The following is a 22837-nucleotide window of genomic DNA, read 5'->3' as shown; positions in this document are numbered from 1 at the left end:
AAAAAAATTAAAAAAAAAAAAAAAAAAAGAGGCACAACATAAGGAATAGAGCCAATAATATTGTAATAGCATTGTACGTGACAGTTGGTATAGTGGTCATCATAGCATAACACACAAACTTGTCAAATCACTATACTGTACTCCTGAAACTAGTGCGACATTATGTGTCAACTATACTCAAATTTAAAGAAAATTTAAAAGTAAAGCACAGGATTTTACAGGGTACGTTTTAGGGAATAAAGTAGGATAAATGAAGGAAGGAAAATCGAAGGATTGAGTTTCTAAGGGTGGCTTTGGATAAACAGTAATTGGACTGGTTTTATCAAAAGGGCCATGATGACTTCTAGTGGCAGCACTGTCTCTACTGGTCACCTTTGTGATCTTGTACAAATCTATAGACCTCTGGAAAAAGGTCTATAGATATTTTTCATCGCTGGAAAAAAAAATGGTAGTGAGGGGACAGGGTCAGCCACGAGGATTGCTGTGCTCTGTAGGAACCTTCCTACTTCTGATACTGATGCACTCAAAGTCTGGAAGACCCTACATCTTTACAGAGCTCAATAATTTTAGGCAGATAACCAACAATGTAAATGCTTTGCTACGACTTGATCCCTAAGGAATTTGGGTATGGGTTGAGGGGGATCCATGATTAAACATATAAGTCTTATAGAAAAAATCTGGGTTCTCTTCTGAGTGCATTTGAGCCTTGATCTTTGATGTTACTCAGATTCAGACTCAAAGGATGGCATGTTTGTAATAATGGTGAGGGAATTCACTTAGGCTAAAGCCACTATCTTATGACCAAGAGCATGAAGCCACTGTATTTACATAGCTTTGCCGTGTGCCATTTATAGAACATGTTGCTTCCTCAGAGTCTGCACAAATTTCAATGTCAAATCAGCATTTGCATTCTTGTATTGATTGCACAGTCAACTTATTATTTGCCTACTGATGTGTTACTGTCAAAAGCCTGGATTACTTAAAAGGCCTCTTACCTGGCTTCCCACCTATTTTCTTGGGGACAGGCTGCAGAAAACATTTTCAGAATCTTCCTTCTTCAGGCATTTCTATTGGGCTGACAACTTTTCTACCATAGTATTAAGGTGATTTCTCTCTCTTCACACTTTCTCTCCTCTAGCTAACACCTCCTTTCCCATCTGACCCCAGCCTCACATCAACAAGATTTGTTGATACCAAAGGCACCCTAGTTTTTCTCTTTATTCAGCTTCCCTAGTATTTTGTGTTCTACAATGGCATTCATTTGATACTATTTCATAACTGTTCTCATATTTGCAAATATTTGATAGTTTCTAACTTTGCAGAACACTACATCGCTCTGAGAAGAATACACAAAATGACACAAAAACCTCCTCTAAAGATTTCCACCAGAAGAAAATAAATGATCCGTTTACATTTATGGAAAGTCTCCCAAGTGGCATGCACTATATCAGAGTCTGGAGATTCTCTGTATGTATGCATGTATGTATGCACTAAACATCAAGGGCCTTACAGATTGGTGAAGGTGATAGAGAAACAAATCAATAATTAAATGACAAGAATTGAGTGGTGCCCAGTTTGGGAGAGGAGCAATGGCATCAAACTCAGGGTGGAACTTGGAGGTGGAGAGAGAGGAAGTCTACAAAAGGAGACTAGTTGGTGCTGGTGCTAAGTCAGGGCAGGTTAGGCCTTGCAGGCAAAGGACTCAGAACTGCAAAAGTATGCAAACAGCTGTGAGGTTATAAGGTAAATATTGAAATATTCCATGAAGCAAAATCATAGTTACCAAAGAAGTTCAAAGAAAAGGGAAATGATAGATTTCATGAAGAAAATGGCAGTTAACTTCAGTGTGCTTAAGTCTGTCATCTTGCTAGCCTCTCATGGGGCTGAAGGATTGAGAGTCCCTCCCTTCTAACCCAGAAGGTGCAGCGAGCAGCTGGTATTCAAGACACTCTGAGGGAGTGATGAAGGAAGAGGGCTTTCCTTGGCATAATACATCAATGTGTTGTATAGATTGAGTGCAAGGCAGAGGTAAGCAGGACCGCCACCGCCCTCCCCCATAGGGCCCAGGGGTGTGCAAGAGGAAGGAGAGAGGACAGAGGAGGAAGGAAATCTGATATACTGAAATGACAGCTGTGCTAATGGCTGTGACACTTGTCACTGTTGCACAAAATAAGTCAGAGATGACTTATTTTCATTGATCCTGTTAGGACCCTCCTAACAAGAGGATAAGGCTGTTCTAAGCCAAATTTTTCAAGTTGTATTTGAATTTCACTTCATAGCCCTTTTTCTTTACCCCCTTCCAACTTCTCATCTTCTCCTTGCCTACATCCGAATACTCTTCTGTTCCCTTACCAGACATCCTATTATTCTTTTCGTAGTTTAGGCGCCAAGCCCCCCACTGAGGCACCTACTTAGGCACATCTCAACCACAGAGTCAACAGTTCTGGAATTGCACCATCTATTTTTCCTTACCTATCTCCTGTGAACATTCGTCCTTTCAGTCAATCACTAAGACATAGATGGGAGGGAAAGAATTAAACCAATTAACATAATGCTATAAATGGATGATCAGACTTCCCCTTAACCTCAGGGAAGCATTTGTCTGAATCTCAAACTGGAAACTCTTCTAGCTATGTGGGAGAAATATCTTGCAGTAGAATAGCCTTGACAAGTCTACTCCACGTAAGATCTTAAGTGAATTTAGGGGGAGGTAGTATTTGTGGCTTGGGACAAGATACTAGCATTGCATTCTGGCAAATAGGGTCTTCTGGAGTTATGTGATGTGATGGCCCTGCCATGGTGTTCTTATCTTTGAGTGTTTATGAAACAAGTTCCTAGTGAACAAATTCCATCCTGAAACCGGCCCAACCTAATGTCAAATGAGACCCTCGCACCCCAGGGTCTAGTATGACATGGCTCCCAGAATCAGAGAGTGTATGATATGTATGTTTCCAGGAACATACATATCAATTTCATGATGTACTACTCAGAAAGGCAAGGAAGACCTCCAATTTGTGAGTCTTCTTGTATCATTCCAGGAACACTCACAAGGAGTTGAAATTATTCTTTTGTTCCACCCTCGTTTTCTTCCCTCATTGACACCCACCTTTCTATATTTCATAGAGTAGATTGTAAAGTCAATAATATTTGTCCATGCTGAGTTACATTCAACTTAGTGGCATCAAAAATTTTGTTAACTATAAGTTATATTAAGATTCATGTGATCTAGAGGCTTATTCAGTATTCCACTTGTTCTTCTTATAACATATCATCTACTCATTATGATTATTATAATCATCATTATTATCAAAATTTGTTAGAGAGAACACTCTTGGCTTATGCATTTATATTCTTACATGAGGCTGCAGATGACTAATGAAAATATTGAAGAATAAGTTCATTTTGCATGTGTCTAAAATATCCACTGATTTCATAAAACTCTCCAAATAAATATCCTATCCCTGAGTTAGAAATTGAAATGTGAATCACTTAAGACTGGCTTCACAATCTCTCTAGACTTCCTGATTTTGTACGTACCAAGTGAAGAGCAAGAAAAGTTTGTGATATTGCATTAGTTCCACTTTCAATATTGCTTTAAAAACAGGAAACTGTGATGAGAATGCACTTCGTAAGAGCCACACAAAGTGGCTCTTCTCAACAGACTAGGTTCAGTGGTATTCTGGGCCAGATTCTCCCACTCACACTGCAAATACCCAGATAGGAGTGAATGTGATAATTCATCTAATCATAAATTTCATAGCTGCTCTGTCAATTATTTGTTGCACTCTGTTAATTACACTAAGGCTCAGCAGCTTGCCCTTTTGAGTTAGAAAGTGTGTTTTTGACATCTCTTTCCCATCAGCAGCATTAAAAATAAAAGTGTATTAAGACTTATTTTGAGCTAGGAGAAAATGAGTAGGCACTATGATATCATCTCTGTGCTGCAGAGCAGAGAAAATTGAAGTTCAGGTGTACTGAGTGTCTTCCCCACGGTGCCACAGCTCGTTTCAAAGTAGACCCAGGACAGAACTCATGTCCTGCATCTCCAAACATCGTTGCTTTAGTCACAGACCCCCAAGTCAACTGGAAACCATGTGTGGAAAAATAAGGTAACAAGATTTCCAAAGGAAGTCTGAGATCAGAGAGGTAATATGATCATAGTACAGCCATGTTAGGTATATATCATATACATCTTTTAATTTAAATGTTTATAAATGTTCCTGTGCTTCCTTACAAAACAATAGAGATTTAATAAATGTTTACTGAATATATAAGTGGAAAACACATGTAGAAACTAGTCAATGCCTGCGTACATAGCCTAGCAAAACATTACCAGTTGGAAAATGCCTTTGATAAAGTCTATTCCCTATTTAAAAAAAAATGTGTAACTCCCTCTGGCCAATGTTTCTAAGGTCCACTGAACTATGACTATTGCATGACAAGTTGGGGCAGGAAAAAAAAAAGCAATGCTTTTCATACCTTCTGAGGCCAATACTTGGAGAATAATATGAATTTTTAAAAATAAGAAGAATACCATATTTTCAATTTCAGAATAACCCTTTTTTTTCTTTCTTATAATTAAATGACCATGTTTAATGATGTCTTAGAACTTAGCAGGGTTATTTGTTTTGGCAATAGAGGAAGTCTCCCTCGAGTTCCAAATTTCTTTAGGTTCTTAAAGTCATTCTCCACAGAGGAGGACTCTCTTCCCTGGCAGAGACACCACAGAAGACATTGTGAGGAGACCTGTCTCAGAGGCAAGCCCTGAGAGTCCCCAGGGAATCCCCATTCCATGGGTGTCAGCCTAGGTTTTTCAGTGCGTGGCAAGTGAGCTGTCTGGTCACCCCAGCCACCAAGACCTACGGTCCCCCAAACAGGAATCCTCTATGGCAATATGACTCCATTCCTTTCCCAGAATGTGTGGGCTAAGGAGCTCAAAGAAACTCCACAGACAAATGTTACTGCTCTGAGAAATTCATTTCTATCCCCTGGAAAGATCTTATGTTGATCTGTGGTAGCGCACGGTCTGTTTGTTCCCCTGTGGAAATGACTTGTGGCTATGGCAGCCCCAGTAATGTGTGGCACAACCTTCGTGCTACACTTTCCTGACAGGTCAGTAATTAACTTGCATTGCAATTGTTTGTCGTCTCCACCACTGCAGCCATTTACTAAAATAACATTTTAATTTCAGTTTCCTTCCAGTTCACTTTCCTTTTCTTTTTTCCCTGTGGCTTCTACATCTCTATTAAGTCTAATTTCCCCAGACCACTTCCATAAGCGGAGAGAGTGCAATAAAACTCAGTTTCAAAAATGTCAAATATAATGAGAAAAGAACATCATAGTAAAGGAATTTGACCATAGCCACCCCATCGGGTAACATTGTCTTTGACTGGGCAGGTGTTATATATAGGAAATGTGATAATAAGGCTTTGCATTTACTTAACTTAACCTAATCAGGGAATCAGGGTGATATGCTGCATTTACTGACAAAGTCTGGCAAGTCAACTGCATGGATAAATTGTAATACAGTTATTGTCATTACCCGTGGGCATTCTAAATGGTGAAAATGACAAGTAAAATATAGTTTTTAAGTAGAATAAGTCCAAGACAAAATTGTGTGACAGGCAACCTCAATCTTTTTTTAGATTGTGGTATCCTGGTTGCCATCTCTCATCCCCTGGGGACCTTAGCCTTTTAGTCCCCATTTTATTGGGAGCAAAGCATCTCATTTTACATTTCAAGTATCCCTTGAGCTTTTGCCCTGAAAAATAAACTTACTAGGTCCCACAGTTTCTACAAAAATTGTTGAGAACCTGGGGGCAGACATAAGCATGCTTGCCTACCATGGAGTCTGGTAAGAGTGCAATGGAGGATGGGACTGAGGACAATCTCAAGGCGAAGATGACATTTGACCTTGATGTTGTATAAAAATAAGGCCCAACAGGCAGAGAAGGAATGTCAAGGGCAGCACAGGCTGAGATCACAAGATTTAAGGAAAACAGGAGTGAACATCCACAACAAACAGTAAAGTATGGGAGGTGGGAAAGTTAAATGATTAGGACTGAATGGGGAGAATCTTGCCATTTCCAGTAAAGCATTTGGGTTTTGTCTTATAGATCCTGGGAAACTTTGATGATCTGTTTAAGGCATAATCCTCTCCCCAAAGATTTGGTAAAAAGGCTCCCAGAAGAATAGATCTCCAGCCACAGAAGAACAGTAACATTCTCTCAAGATGCTTCTTAATTAACTTCAAATCAGAATAATATCATAGCATCTATTTGTAAACACTGATCTTATGATAAGAGCACCTGATAAGTGATCTGGGAAAAAAATACCCCAGAACTTTAGGAAACTTACTTTGAGCTTCCAGGTACATTGTAATGCTTCGGTTCACTAAATGAATGAAGAGAAAGAGTTAAAGACTTCACCGGAAGGGCAAAATGAAGCATTTAAGGAGGAGAGATCAAAAGGTACAATTATATCTTACTAAGGACACAGAAGAAAAATAAAGTTAAGATCAGAAGAACTGCTTTTGGATTTTCCTCCGGTGATCAGGTAAGTAGTAAAAAAAAAAATTGACAAGCTAATAGGAACAAAATGCCTGTGCTATTGTAATTATGTTTAGCCAGCATAAGAAATTATATGAAATGACAATCTCCTTAGATACACAGGAGAACCATAAGGGGCATAAGTAATGCAATCTTCCCTCTGTTTCCTCTGTCAGCTTTGACCTAATCTAGCAAGAAATGCTGAGCCATTTTCCGCCTCTTGCATACAAGTATCAATTAAGGGAAAACAGGGTGACTATCTTAGGGCACTGGATGATGAAATGTCACTTAAGGAGAAAGCATCAGCAGCCACAGTATTAGGAAACACTGACAAAACAAGCAGACACTCTCTGGGACAGGACCGGTTCTCTGATGTTTGTTGGAAGAGTATCAAGTGCAAAGAATACATTTCAACCTGTGGTTGCTTGTTTCCTAGGATTTCATGTTCCATAGCATTTGCTTCTAATGGATGTGACTTAGTTGCAAAGCCCTTTTATCAAGCCAAATAAATCTAATCACATGTTGATTGCAGTACACCAGGATCCTTCTATCTCTATCTTGGCCTGCCCAGGTTAAAATATGGGGAAGCTGCATATTGCATAATTAGTGTTTGACAGTAATTAGCAGGAGTCAGTAATTGACAGTAGTCAAATATGGCTGACATTTGTTTTATTTAGCAAATTTGTTATTGTACCCGATTAGTCTTTCCCTAATGCCCATGTCTTCAAACTCTGAACTGATTGGATTGGATTTCAGTGCCAAGGGGACATGTCTGAAAACGGGACATTGTTGTGACAATGACAACACTATTAAAATATTTCAGTATATTTCCTTTAATGCACTTAAGCATTAGTTTTCCACTCAATTATATGTGCATAAAATGCGTTTTGTGTAGTTTGTGTGTGTGTGTGCCCATGTTTGTATATAAAGTACAATGAATTGCCACAAACTGAACACATTCATGTAACCACACCACACGCTTGACAGTATCAGCACTCCAGAAACCCCTGAAGCAGTCACTATCTGTCTACTCCACCAAAAATAATCATTATTCTGTCTTAGTTTTGCCTATTTTTTAAATTAATATAAATGGAAAACCTGGAGTATGCACTTTTTGTTGCTGAGATTATTTCACTCAAATGTCTACTTATGTGGCTGATTGCTACATAATATTCTTCGGTAAAGTGCTTATGAAAAACTTCCGTTAGGTTCTTTGTCCTTTTCTTACTGATTTGGAGGAGTTATTTGTGTATTCTGGATACAAGCCATTTTTCAATACATATGTTGCAATAATGATCTTTTCCCACCTGTGGGTTACTTTTTATTCTTTTAGTATAATTTTTTCATTAATAGATATTCTTAATTTTAGTATTATCCAATTTATCATTTATTTCCTTTTATGATTAGTTATTTTTTTTTGTTCTCTTCAGAAATCCTTGCTTGACCAAGGCCACAAAGACTATTACTGTATTATCTTCTAAAAATATATATTGTTCCAGGGCGCCCGGGTGGCTCAGTCAGCTGAGCATCCTGACTTCAGCTTAGGTCATGATCTCACGGCTCATGAGTTTGAGCCCCACGTCGGGCTCTGTGCTGACAGCTCAGAGCCTGGAGCCTACTTTGGATTCTGTGTCTCCCTCTCTCTCTGTCCCTCCCCCACTCGTGCCAGGTCTCTGTCTCTCAAAAATAAACATTAAAAATTTTTTTTAAATATATATTGTTCCAACTTTTATTTTTAGAGCTGTGATCCTTCTGAAAATAATTTCAGAGATAGAGGTATCTTTCTGTAAAGATTATATATATATATATATATATATATATATATATATATATAAAATGATATATTAAATCTATATAAGATTATATATATTAAGATTATAAGATATATATTAAGGTTATAAGATATAATAATAGATATTATTAGATATTAGATATTATATACATATATATATATATATATAAATCTTTTAATTAGAAGGACCGGTCATCTCTCATGATTTATTGAGGTGAGAAAAGACCAGGATCTGGCTCTTCATCTGAAGTAAACAGGTATTGGAGAGCTCTCCAAACCACAAACGTTCACGAGAGATGCAGCTGTGTCCAATTTTTACATACATCAGGAAACATTGGCACCTGGGGATCTAAGTTGAATAGAAAGATTTACCCAACAGGTGGGAAAAAACAACCATTCATAATCTGAGCAGGGCAATACACAGAAGTTCACATTTGTAGACCATTATGGATTAGGAGGTTTGTTACTAAGTGTCAGAGTTCCAATTACTGGGTATTTTTTCACACCCAACTCAATTATCCAGAAGGGAGACTGGCAGTAGAGAGTTAGACCTCAATCTTAGCAAAGGAATGAAGCAATGAATGTTACCAGCAGAAGTTGAGGTTGAGGACAAAGCAAACGCCTAATGAGGAAGGTATGACTTGCTGAAGGACCGGGACTTGTAAATAAGGGGAAACGCACCTGATGTATGCATCACAAGTACAAACCAAAGCCATAATCACTTGTTATAATTTAATATTGAACTCATAGAACTCCATTCCACTGGAATTAGCTAAAGATTACGTACATTAAGCTACAATTGCTTCTAGGAGTTAAGGTCAGAAATAACCTCAGCTGAAAAGGAACAAATGGCTTTAGTAGTGAGGGGTAGAAAAGCTATAGAGCAATGATTCTCCAGTCAGTATAAGAAGTGTCATAAACACACATATTTCACTGCACATTCTGAAGAGTCCCATTCAGCAAGATTGAAGAGGAGCCTGGGAAACTACACATTGAGGCTTCGCCCCTGCTGATTAAGATGCACACTGAACGTTGATGAGAAACAAGTCTTACATAAAGTTCTTCTTTATTTTAAATCTGCATTGTTCTAAAATGATTATTAATTGCTATAGTATCCTTCTATTTTTAAATCCCACTGCTGCTCAGTTCGTATTTGTTAACATTGTTGTTCTAAACACTTTCTGGGATTACATTTCACTTTGAAATATGTTAGTCATCGGGGAAGTGGTATCAATCATAGTTGGGAAAAATGAGAAGAGAAGTGACTAAGTAGCTAAGTAGGTAGGTACTGCGAAATGAATTCTTTTACATAAAGGAAAAACTCAACAGGGTCATACTCCAAGCAATCTGGGTCTATTGTGAGTGTTTCAGCATGAACACTTTTTTTTTTTTAATGTTTATATCATGAACTTGGTAAGTGGGAGTAAAACAACATCAATGTAAACACTTGGAAAACAATTCTCTTGCTTCTTAGACATCAAAGGATGTTTGGTGTGAGAACAACCAAATTTCACAAAATATTGCTGTTTTCACTCAAATTTAATCTGAAATTTGGGAGCAGTGAGGCTTCCTTTCATGAAGCCAAGAATATCAAAATGGCAAAAAATATTTACTAGTTCACATTATTTTAAATTGAAAGTTTTTGACCGAGTTTTTCAATTCTTGCCTTTGAATATCCTTCAATATGCCAAGTATGTGGTATATCTTTTTCTTTCTAGGCTGATTAACTAAAAGGCGGTTTTGATGCCTTAATGTCTTGAAAAGCTTCAGCTGCATTAGCAGGACCTCCATCCAGGAGTTTTTTGAGGGATAGATCCCACATTTAAGCAAAACTTGTGCTTTGCTTTTCTTTCCTCAAAGTAGAATTCAGGGGCCTCACTCTAGGAGGTGGGAGGTAGGGGAGATGGTTAGATACATTGTCTATGTGATTAGGCTCCAGTTAACTGAGCGCTACTATAATTCCAAGTAGTAGAGTCAAATTTCTATCTTAATTTGGCCTCCTCACAAAGAAACGTATAGAATTTTGGCTTGGCTGCATTGAAGTCAAAAGGGACTGCATAAAACATCTAAAGTTTGAAAATGACTATCAGGATTATCTATTTTGCTTAAAACACATTGAACACTAATTTTTGTCATAACTATTTCTGAGACTTAGTGATGCTGATCTATTAATAGACAGTATGTATGATGAAATGGGTTATACAACCACACCCATGCTACATTTCCCCTCTAGTACAACGTTGATTTCACATGCGTGTACGTGCATGTGTTTAAATTTTTGTTACTATTATCACCACCCAAGGTATACAAATCTTTTATCTCCCCTACAACAATGCATCCATACAAGTGTACGTGGGCTGGTCATGTGCTGTTCACGTGACTTTGAAAATACCAGGCAAATTAAGAATGACTATATTTGCTATTACTAAGAAAAGTTAACCTTTTGGGGACATCTTTTAATGGTTAAAAAATGTTTTGAGGAACATGAGCAACAGAACAAGGTCAGTTTTCCAAGTTAGGAGAACGGACCCACTCCTGGAAAGTTAGACAAACAAAACAAAGACGTCAGTGAAAAAATCTATACAAAAATGGATGCTTTTTCACAGAATAATTGAATGTGCTACTGAGTCTCTAAGCCTTTATTAGGATTTATTTTGAATTTTTTTAATGTTATTTATTTTTGACAGAGAGAGAGAGACAGAGCATGAGCGGGGGAGGGGCAGAGAGAGAGGAGACACAGAATCTGAAGCAGGCTCCAGGCTCTGAGCTGTCAGCCCAGACCCCGACGTGAGGTTGGAACTCACAGACCGCAAGATCATGACCCGAGCTGAAGTCAGACGCTCAACTGACTGAGCCACCCAGGTACCCCTATTAGGATTTATTTTGTATATGGAGGACTCCAGTTGTTTCTAATCATGACATTCTGCTCCTGCTTTCTTAGAAGCAGCTATAAATTCAAGAAGAGGTGGAAAATCGGCAGACTGCCAACCAAATTCAACCCACAGACATATGTTGTTGGGCCTGAACATTGTTTTAGAATGTTTTGAATCAGTTTGCGATTGAAAAATGAGGATTTTTATTCAAAAAAAAAAAGGTGCAGATCTGTGTGTCTTCCCTTGAAAAATCAGAAGATATGGACAAGTGGTTAAGGATGGATGGTAACCATCAGCTGGGGGCGTGCAGCTTCCACATCCTGGAAACAGGGCAAGTTCTTTCTAATCCAGAGTCTCTCTCCCTTTCCACTTTATTTGCATCAAAATACTGACCGGCCTGATGGCATTTGTGACTATGACCCATGGTACCAGTCACCTCTATTAGGATTGCTCCTCTGGTGTATGGATAGAGCAGTTTCTGCTGCATGTGAAATCAACATCATTTCCTATATTTTATGATTTTTAAACCCAAGCTGGTAGGATTAGAAAATGGAGAACAAAACCAAGAGATTGAGTCTGTACCACTGGTTTAGAGATTCATCAGAGATTAAGATTATTTTCTTTATTTGTGTAACTTTCTCTGCATGATCTCAAATTACCAAAAGTCAGATACTGTGTTGCACTCATTGCTATTGCTAAGCGAGTTCCCCTTTCCCCCTCTCTCTGCTCTGACCTCCTTTATTGTTCGTATTATATTTTGGCAGATAATTATATCCTGACTTCTATTGTTTTCTGTTCTCTATTTGAGTTGTATATCTCTTCTGACCACTTCTGTGCTGACAGCACACACCCCAATGTGGAGCTCAAACTCACAAACTTCCAGATCATGACCTGAGCTCAAGTAGAATACTTAATTTACTGAGCCACCCAGGTGCCCCATGTCATTGAATTCTTATTTTTCTTTCCTAGTTCTCCACATCAAAAGATGCCATGAGTACCTGGGATACAATGCATCACAGTCAGAGGAAGTCAGAGCAATCACTGTTGTCTTGCCTTCCTCACCTTCTCAGCCTCAAATCATACTTCCTATACCGATCTGCCATGCTGACCATTCTCTTCTTCCTTCCGAGCTGATTTCTCACCCTGAAACTATGGCCCACTTGCTAATCCCCTTTCTTAGAGACAGACTTCTAACATAAAGTCCTCTGTCCTGTAGCATACAGCCAGTTCTTCAAGGACAGCACCACCACCGCTGAAACTTGGGGCAGTCACCTCCTACCGCCACACCTGGTCTCATTAATCTGATGCCCTAATACTGACTGCTCTCAAAATTAGGATTGAAATTGATATATTCACTCAACCTCCATACACAGAATTCTGAGCAGATTTTCCCAGGGAAAAAAACAAAATAAAACTCTAAATGTTTCTCTAACTGGATCAGCACCCTACATTCGGGACCTACCAAATTTCTTTCTTATTTTTTCTTTCTGGAATCATTTTGCTAGGACCCCAGCATACCTGTTTTATGAACCATTTATGTCACCACCTAATCACCCCAGGAAAGAATTAGATATAAGAGTTGGTGAGGAGAATTGTACTTTTTTTCTCTCTCCTTGTCTCCATAGCTTTTCTTTGCTTCATTTTAACTTGAAGTCCAAGAGTCAATAGTTGCCTACTACTTTTTAAATTGCTTTCTGTGATGGACATTAATTCTTCAAAAAGTGAAGGTTATTTTTGGTAAGGACACATCTTGAGCTGCTTGAAGGAAAATGTTCATATTAACCAAAATTGGTAAATAAATAAGAAAAGAGCCTCCTTTCTTCTGCCCCACATGGCTATACTATATTCCCCCACACAACTGTATTGAGGAAATGAAACTAATAGCAAGAAATTTCTCTTGATGAGTTTCATAATCTTATTATAATACTTAGAATTGAAATAAACCAAAATTATCCCACCATGATTTTTATATCATAATGAAGGAAAAAATATGGTCATCATTTGAGTCTAGATAACCTGATAAAAGTTACTACTACTGCTACAATTCACACTACATTTAACCTTTTTAACGCAATTACTATGTGCCACAAACTAGGCAAAGTTCTTTATGTACATCATTTTCTTTTTCATCTTGTGAGGAAACTTCCCACTTTGTAGGTGAGAGAACTCAGGATTCAAGAGATTAAGTAACTTGCACAAATACCATATATATATAATATCTAGCAAGTGGTGGAGCCCAGAGATTTCAGACAGGCACCAACTTCCACATTTTAGGGGTATTCGTTCCCTTCTCTACACCCAATCAGTTAACCAAATGTTGTTCCAGAACTTTTTTTTTAATTCCTTACAGTATAAAATATTAAGAGAACAGGCTAAGAAATCAGAAGACACTTAGGAAAACTATGTTCTTAACATGTCCTGAAAAACTTCAAAAGCAGGAGCTTTTCATAGAATGCTTACTGAATGATCACATAAAATAATGTATGTAAAACCACTTTTAAAACTTTAAATAGAATATAAATGGGTAATAGATACTTTTACTTGTGTTACTTAACTGGAACTCAACCATCACCCTGAAGACACAAAGTGAATCTGAAATAGGCAAAGTAAAGGAGTAAGAAAAACAGTAGTATGAAAAGCAAGTAAGACCCCTTTGGCCATAGTCTAGACAAGATTTAGTGGATGGCCAAATTAGTAACTATGACAATAAATGAAATGGAGAAAAGGAAATGGTTGCCCCTAAAACATGGCAACTGATTAGATGTATGGAATAAGCAGTATACAGGAGTTCATAGAGATTCCAAGCTGATTTGTTCAGATGGTTTCAGGAATAAAGACATCTCGACTGAAGTTAGCAGGAGAAAGAGAAGGATTCTGTGAGCATATTATAGGCTTAACTTGGGACATACTCAGTTTCAACTACTGTTGGGGCTTCGTGGGGTAGTATCAAGTAATAATCAAAAATGAGGAACATAAAAAAAATGGGGAGTTCCTGAGTGGCTCAGTCAGTTAAGCATCCGACTCTTGATCTCAGCTGACATCTTGATCTCAGGGTTGTGAGTTCAAGTTCCACATTGGACTCCACACTGGGTGTGGAGCCTCTTTAAAAAAAAAGAAAAAAAGAAAATGAGAAGTAGTATTGGGAGAAAGGCTAAGGGCAAAGATAGAAATTTAAGGACCATATCTGAGGGATTTTATTTATTCATTTATTTGTTTGTTTTCAAGCCAGGTAACTAGAAAAAATTTAAATGTTCTGGCAACCACATTAGATGAAACAAATGAAGTGGGTGAAATTAATGTTATTTTTTTTTATTTTTTTAACGTTTATTTATTTTTGAGACAGAGAGACACAGAGCATGAACGGGGGAGGATCAGAGAGAGGGAGACACAGAATCTGAAACAGGCTCCAGGCTCTGAGCTGTCAGCACAGAGCCCGACGCGGGGCTCGAACTCACGGACCGCGAGATCATGACCTGAGCCGAAGTCGGCTGCTTAACCGACTGAGCCACCCAGGTGCCCCTGAAGTGGGTGAAATTAATTTTAATAATATATTTTATTTAACTCGATATGTTAAAATTTTATAATTTCAGTATAGTAATCAATGTAAAAATATTAACAAGATACCTTACATCTTTTTATTTGTACTAAGTCTTCAAAATCTGGTTATTTTTCATTCAATTTAGACAAGGTACATTTCAAATACTAAATAACCATTTGTGGCTAGTTGCTATCATAACTGCCAGCATGGTCTAGGAAAGAATTTGGGGGATTTACAGGCTGAGGGGAAACAGGGTCTATAGAAGAAGGAAAAAGAGAACTAAAAAAGGCACCTGTAGTATGACAGAAACTAAGGCAGAAAATGTTTTCTTCCTTACATGTTGTATAACATCTCTACAGAAGGCGATGTATGCAGCCAACAAGAAACAGGTTTTCCACAGATGGCATTGTTCTAGACAGCAAACAAAGTGGGGTCCTTTCAGACCCTTTTAGACTTTAGGGCCTCCTGAATGAAGCCCAGCATTGTTTAACTATTGACACTTACTAGGCTTAGAAATCACAGCATGGCATAGTAAAAATAACAGGGATTTTGCCTAGTCATGGATTTAACCCAGATGTGCCTATAAATCACGACACACTCTACCAAATAGCTCTATAAATTTGGGCACTTACCCTTAACTTTCTTATCTTTAAAATGGGAATGCCAACTTTACATGATTTTTGTGGATATCAAATGCTATTAGATATGTACAACACCTGATACATAATATGCATTATATATAATATTGTAATCATAGTCATGATTCCTATTAACAATCCCACTCTAATTTTTACAATGATGAATGTCACATGTTATTGAAAGCATCTTAAGAATGAGAGAATATTGTCTGTATTTTGTAATACCAGAGTACCTACTGCAGTGTTGGAGACACTACTGGCGTAATCAACACTCATTTTCCCTCCTATCTCCCACTTCTCTTAAGACAAGCATCCTGGTATGAATAGATATTATATGGAGACTCAGGTTATTTGGTTTCCTAGTGCCTTTAGAAGAAAGATGAATAAGTGTTCCATAGCTCAGATTCTAGCCTTTTAAATTCTAGTACAAAATTAACTAATGCAGAAAATAAATTAGCAGAAACAAAATTTCCCCTTGACTCAGCATCCAATTTCTTGAGCATTCTACCTTTCAGAGCTCTTTTCAACAGATACCTTGCTTGACCCTAAGTTTGGTCATACATCAGTAAAGACAAGAACAAAAAGTTCTCTAAGTTTTTAAGAAATGAGTTTAAATCGACATAAAATTATTCAATTGTAATACCATAGTTTTATTAAAATAGCTTAAAATTTAAATGCTTAGAAGTGATTGGTGCTTTCCATCTGTTTATGGAAGTATGTTTTCAAATGGTGAGTTATTTCTTCTAAGTTTCAAAAAGGCACTACAGTATATAATGAATCCAGGATTTCAATACAAACTTTCACCACTGCAAGGTTACTCAAAACATACCCATCAAGTGTCATTTGTCTGAAATATGTTTCAGCTTCTCTTCCCCTAAATTGATCCTATTTTTTCAGACCCAGAAGTTCACAAGAAACAGAAAGCCTTTCCTGATTCTACAGTTCAGGGTCAATTTTTGTATCATTTATTCTTTTACTAATCAAATACTCACTGAGTGGTTATTATATGCCGACAGCTCTTCTAGGTTCTGTATATCAAGTAGCAAATTAACAGACAAGGTCAATATGCTTAAATGATTATTTAGGTGGAGTCCAGCCACTAAACAACTCGAAAAAAGAATAATTCCCCATATCCAAAATGCTATTTAGAGAAATGAAAGCAAAGTAATGAGAAAGAGAGGGCCTTGCAAGTGATGAAAGGAGCTTGAATTAATTTGAAATATAATAGAAAGTCATTTGGAATTCTTTTACTGGGAAAAATTGTAGGATTTAAGTCTTAAGAAGGCCACTTTGGCTATTTCTTGGAAAATGACTATGGTGTGAAAAGTAGAAGCAGGGAGATAAGTCAAGAAGATTCTGTAGTAACAGTGGTAGAAGTGGTAAGAGGTGACCGAACTTGGAATATTTCAACATACATTAATCCCTTGCTTAATGTCTAATTAATTCCTGCTAAAACAAAAGCTGTTAAATAAAAGCCCAAGATACACAATCAACATTTATAAACACAAAAATATACTAATAGATTTAAAAAATGGTTTATGTAAGTAATAGCAACAATTTGATAAAAAATGAATTGTACATAAAATGTAAAAAAAAAAATGGTTTTCTTGCCCACGGAGGATACTTAATCAATCAATTACAGCACAGAAAAACATATTTTGGGCTGGAAAAAAACCTGACTGGAACATTCTAGAAGTTGCTACCTCTTTAACCTTCTTGAGTTCATTCACAACGTGCAAAGCAAAATTGCTCCATGTGTTTTGCATGGTTTTTCTCTCACTTGAAATCAGAAAGTGAATTGATGAGTGTGGTTTTATCTAAAATTGTGATATTACTACATGTCACACATTGTAGTGTATACCTTTAGAAGTTTTTTTTTTCTTTTTTGGGGGAAAAGTCATTATACCAACCAAAACACAAAAAATAAAGAACAATTAGTGTGAAAATATATATTTATAACTTTTCAAGAGCCACTATTGAGAAAAGTTAAGTAAACAAGATAATGGGAGCTAAATCAATATTTTATAGCCTCTGCTGATTGCTGAATTGAATGTGGTTTGGGGTAGGAAATGTGTGGGAAAGAGTATAACTGACAATAATTCTAGTTTATTGTCCTAAACAGATAGATGAATGGTGGTGCCATTGACTGAGACGGATGAAAATAGGGAAGAAGCAAGTTGAGTTGGGGGCAAGCAGGGAGTAATTAAAAGGTTAATTCTGAACATCCTCATTTTGAAGCCTCTATGAGAAATTCAAGCTAAGATGATGAGTAGCCAGTTGCATTAGTAGTTTTAGTGCTAAGAAAAACATTTTGATTTTGAGACCTAATTAAAATATAGATAATATTTAAACTCATGGTACCAAAAGAAATTCATCCTGGAGGAATAAACTTAGAAGACAAGACCTAAGACTAAAAAGGTAGAAATCTGAAGACTGAGTGCAAGGCATTCCAATATTTAGAGAGCTGAATGATGAGGAAGATTTACCAAAGGAGACAGAAAAAGAGCATCCAGTGAGGGTGTAGAAAACCTGAAAGAATGAAACATACCAGAAGTCAAATGAAGAGAGAGGTTCAAGAGGGAAGGAACGTTCAATTGCATCTCAGGTATCTCAGAAAATAAATAATATGAGGACATGTAAATGACCACTGGATTTGGCAAATTTCATCTGGGACTCTGATAATAAAATGTTCTTTGATATTTCTATAGTATTGCATTTATACACATAGATCTATACTTAAATTCTTGTGGTTGTACACTAAACTACCTGAAAAGTTTTCATTGGCAAGATAACATATTAATTCTTTGTGTCCCCAATAATTCCTTGCCCGACACAACATACTTAGAGTTAAAAATTATTTACGGAATTGAATCTAAGTGGGCTGATGGCCACCAAAAGAGAAAATCAATTTTAAAACCTACCATAATATTGTGTGTAATCACAAGGCTAATTTTAAAAATAAGATATTCTGCTTATTCTTTAGCATTCTGTATACATTCCCTCTCATCAGATGAGCTTTCCTACAATTTCAGAGGAAATGGAAACCATGAAGCATGTATTTCCTCAACTGCCTCTAATCACTGCATTTTTATGTCCCATCATCCGCATATACACTCATTAAAATGCTCTTCCTTCTTTTTCAGGTTAATTTATCTACTTGAGCTACTGATTACACCCATCTGTCTTAGCCTCTGAGAACTTGTTGGGTTTCTGGATATACATATTTCCTTTGTTTCCTTTATTTCCATTCCTTTTCTCTTCCCCTTCACTTCAACATTCATGTGTCATCCCTTTTTTAGCTAATTGAAGACACCCATGACTCTTAATAAATTAAGTATGGCACATCCACAGAGTGAAATACTGAGAGAATATTGAGAGAGAGAAAGAGACTTAAACAGTTTCTTATTTTTACTATGGAAACACGTCTAAGATATTACTAAAAGAAAAGCAAAGTGGAAGGGTATGTATAATGTTTCCCTTAATGTAATAAAGGAGAGTATATGCACATACATTATATATAGTCATATGTGCATATAGGCTTTTTGCATTAAAAAACTGAAAAATTTAAAAAAATAACTATGAGAAGTGGTTGCCTATTGGGTTATAGTAGAGGTGAATAGCAGTATATAGAAATGGGAACATAATAAAGATTTTTTTCTAAAATTTTTATATTTAGGTTTTATTCTGGTTTTGAACCATCTTGCTCCATCATCTTTTCTTAAATTCAAAACAAACAAAACAAAACAAAACAAAAATCAAAAATGCTGTCATAAACTGAAAAAGAAAAAAAACAATCTTTATAACCACAGCCCATATAAGAACCTCAAGGCACCTGGGGAGGGGAGCTAGCACCTGATGTTACAAGAATATCTACCTTCACAGACTGTAACCATTTCTGTAAACTACCCTGAAGAGTATGTCACCAACAGGGAGATACATGGGAAAAGTAAATAAATAAACCGTGATGCTGGACAGCCCATCTACATGCAAAATGTAGACATTCAATTTATGTATTTCCCTGCTTAACGATACTATTGTTCTTTATAACCCTTAGTCATAATCTGCTCAGCAGGCCAACCCTATCAGGATCTCAAACTGTCTTTCTGGCCTTACCTCCTACTACTATACTTGTAGCTAACAAAACTAGACAAAAACAAAAACAAAACTAGACTCTTCCTCTACATTTTGTGCCCGGGCACATTCCCTTCCTGTCCTCAAACTCTGAATCCTACCTCTTTCTGAAAACTACTACAAATCTTTCCTCCCAAACTGTCCTGATTTCTCTGATAGGACATAATCAAACGATGTCACAAGTGGAAATTCTCTACTTAATTTCCTGGCACATTACAGAAATACAAAATGTTTCCTGGGTTTCTGAATCCTAATAGAACATTCTTTACATCTTTTTTATGGTACTTGACACATTTCACTTGTATTATAACTGTTAACATAATGATCCCACTAGATTATAGACTTTTAGAAGAAAAACATTGTGTTCACCTGTTCAAGACAGGTGTTCATATATGAGGTACCTCTTGAAAAATACTTTAAAATTCAGTTTAATTGAAACACTTCATTCGGATCTATCTTTAAACTGATACTGTATATCTGTCTGATTATGAAGTGTGGAGAATTCGAATAAGCAGCATTTTTAAGTGTGACCATAAGTGGCTGTGTAGTAGAGTCACCCTTTCTTCTGAGGAAAGCATTTTCGTTTCTATGTGTGAAGACTCCTCCATTCAGCTAAGAGTACACGTGTTGCCGGGTCAGGCGGCTCCTCAATGCAAAAGAAGGCCGGTGACCAAGTCCAGTCACTTATGGTGTTTGTGTCTTAGAGTCCATGATTAGCTCCACTATGGTCATGTGGCAAAATTCAGTCCAGTCAGATCCCAATCTGAGACCTTTACTGTGGTGATAGGGGAAAGACAATCTTCTGCAACAGGGTCTGAAAGGTCAAATGTAAACCTAAAGCTTTCTTGTCAACTCTGTAAGATTCTGTCAGAGAGGGCTTATAGCACAGTGCGGAAAAATTGAAAAACAAAAAACAAGCAAACAAAAAAACTAAGAAATAAAGAAAGTAAAACCCAATCTTAATTATGCTGTGTGAGCTCCTGGATCCCAACATGCCTGACTTCTCTTTCCTTGGATTTTTCAGTTCTACAAATCAATGCCTATCTCTGGTGCCTAAGCTAATATTAATTCAAATCTATCATTTGAAAACAAAGGCATTTTGCCAACTCTAACCTGAAATGTAGAATACTTATAAGTATATTTTCAAGTCTAGCTATATAATATTTATTGTGCAGTGCAAAAAAAATATGTTTCTGGTACCCAAAGCTTTAAATTCAGAGTATTAAATGGTTTAAAAAATACACATAACTGATTATGTTAAATATTTTCTAAGTGTACGGGGATGTCAAAATAATCTTAAGACATAGTACAATTAATTTTCAGCCACTACAAGATGGTATATATTTGCATAGGAATACATTATAGAAATGGACACATTTCTGCCAAATATTTACCCCCCCAACTATTTGCCATGGTATAATTCTTTTCACTTGACTGAAGTCCTCAACATGTAGCCATTCTTTGGATCCTATCTGTTGAGAAACCTTATTAAAATTATACCAGGGGCACCTGAGTGGCTCAGTCGGTTAAGCGTTTGGCTTCAGATCAGGTCATGATCTCATCGTTCATGAGTTTAAGCCCTGCATCAGGCTCTGTGCTGACAGCTCAGAGTCTGGAGCCTGTTTCAGATTCTGTGTCTCCCTCTCCCTCTGCCCCTCCTCTGTTCACCCTCTGTGTCTCTATCCCTTTCAAAAATAAGCAAACATTAAAAAATATTAAAGAAAAAGTAAATAAAATTATACCAGACAGGGTAGGGGAGGCCTAAGAAGTAAAAAGAAACAAAGCTCTCCTGGGAGCATGATATCTTTATCATATGCCCTAGGTGCTGAGAAAGAGGATGAGTAGGTTTTAAGGACAATGGGAATGGGATGGAAGGAGCCAAGTGTGGTCTGTCCTTCTAGGTACCAAGGCTGGGAGACCCTAAATTAGGGACAGATCAGGCCACTCCAAAACAAAGCATAAAAAGGGAATAAAAGGAGGAAATACCATAGAAGAAAAGTCTCTTTTCTGAATTTTGCAGAATACTGGCCCCAAGTGGAAAAGCATGATATACTTTTAATAAATCAGTTTTGAAATTACTCTCCAAATGAGATTATCTGCGTTGTTTCATTTCACCAAAATGTGTTTATTTATTCACTTAAAATGTATAAAGGTATAGTAACCTATAGTACCTCATTTTTAAGTGACTCTATTTAAGATTTTGTATATTCAAGAGATAATGTGTTACTTGTTTTTACAAATAATTCTGAGAGTATCTTAGTTTATGTCTATCATCTCTAATTGTTGCTCTTTATAACTCCATACTAAGCTACATTTATTTCATTCTTAGTTTTATAAATTCTTCATAAGATACTTATATTTTAATTTGACCATTTCTGCAAGAAACAATCATCTTACAAAGAATTTGGCTTTCATAAATATGAAATGGTTTAAAAAACTGCAGTGGACATTTTTTCAGTGCCAAACACTTCTGTGGATTCATTCTTGCTAATATGTAAGTACTACATATATTTATTCATGTGATGTTCTTTTATAATAAAATGAAATAAAGTAATAACATATCAACCAAAACTATCTGAATTACACAGCTTTTGTAGATGCAGAGGTTCAGAACCACAATATTGAAGACAGATTTAAATAATGCTTTCCATTGTGTGGAAATGTAACAAATTGAAAAGCTAATCAGAATATCAAAGCAAATATATATTACCAGGGTCTCCCTTTTTCCTTTCACTATAACAATAAAAGATGTATTGAACACCAAGTCCTAATCTCCATTTTTCTGTGATCCTTTTAATAGTCAACAAGTAACTAGCCTCAGTATTGACAACTGAAGAGGTCTTAAAATAGAGTGTACTAATATGCCTAATAATTTCCTACTAAATTGACCATATCAAAAACATTTATATGTGTCTTTCAATAAAAGATAATAAAGGAAAAGAATTGTTGCCACTTATCAACTGCGTAACCATTTTTTAATAACACACAAAAAAATAGGTGTTGTGGGGCCATCACTTCCCCCATTCAACAGCACAATAAAAATAATATTAGGGAAGAGTATATCATATCTCATGCTTTTATTAAAATTCTTTCAAAAATTGACACTCGGATTTATTTTAGGTATTTGTCTCTGAGATTAGCAGCACTTTATATTTTTGTACATATGTTACGGAACACAAAGACATTTTGTAAAAGGAAGAAGTTAGTATAAAAGATAAGTTCTTGTCACTTTAAGATTAACAAATCCTTTTCATTTCTAAGGTTATTATTTTGGAAAACTTCAAAGAAAGAAAATTACATAATTATATGAATAACAA

General features: G+C 36.6%; 1 protein-coding gene across 4 annotated transcripts in view; it reads right to left on the bottom strand.

Annotated features, from left to right (window-relative positions):
• ARHGAP15 (Rho GTPase activating protein 15) overlaps positions 1–22837 on the bottom strand; it is a 618637-nt gene that overhangs the window by 594785 nt on the left and 1015 nt on the right. The window contains exon 2 of one of the 4 annotated variants that reach the window (XM_045479690.1): positions 2473–2508. The exons of the other annotated variants lie outside the window; for them this stretch is intronic. The gene's annotated coding sequence lies outside the window, so the exon portion shown is untranslated. The remainder of the gene's footprint in view (positions 1–2472; positions 2509–22837) is intronic. 4 annotated transcript variants of the gene reach the window in all.

Source organism: Leopardus geoffroyi, chromosome C1 (genome assembly GCF_018350155.1).
Source record: "Leopardus geoffroyi isolate Oge1 chromosome C1, O.geoffroyi_Oge1_pat1.0, whole genome shotgun sequence".
Taxonomy (NCBI): Eukaryota; Metazoa; Chordata; class Mammalia; order Carnivora; family Felidae; genus Leopardus; species Leopardus geoffroyi.
The sequence above is the reverse complement of the archived record's forward strand: the minus strand, read 5'-3'. Positions and strand labels throughout refer to the sequence as shown.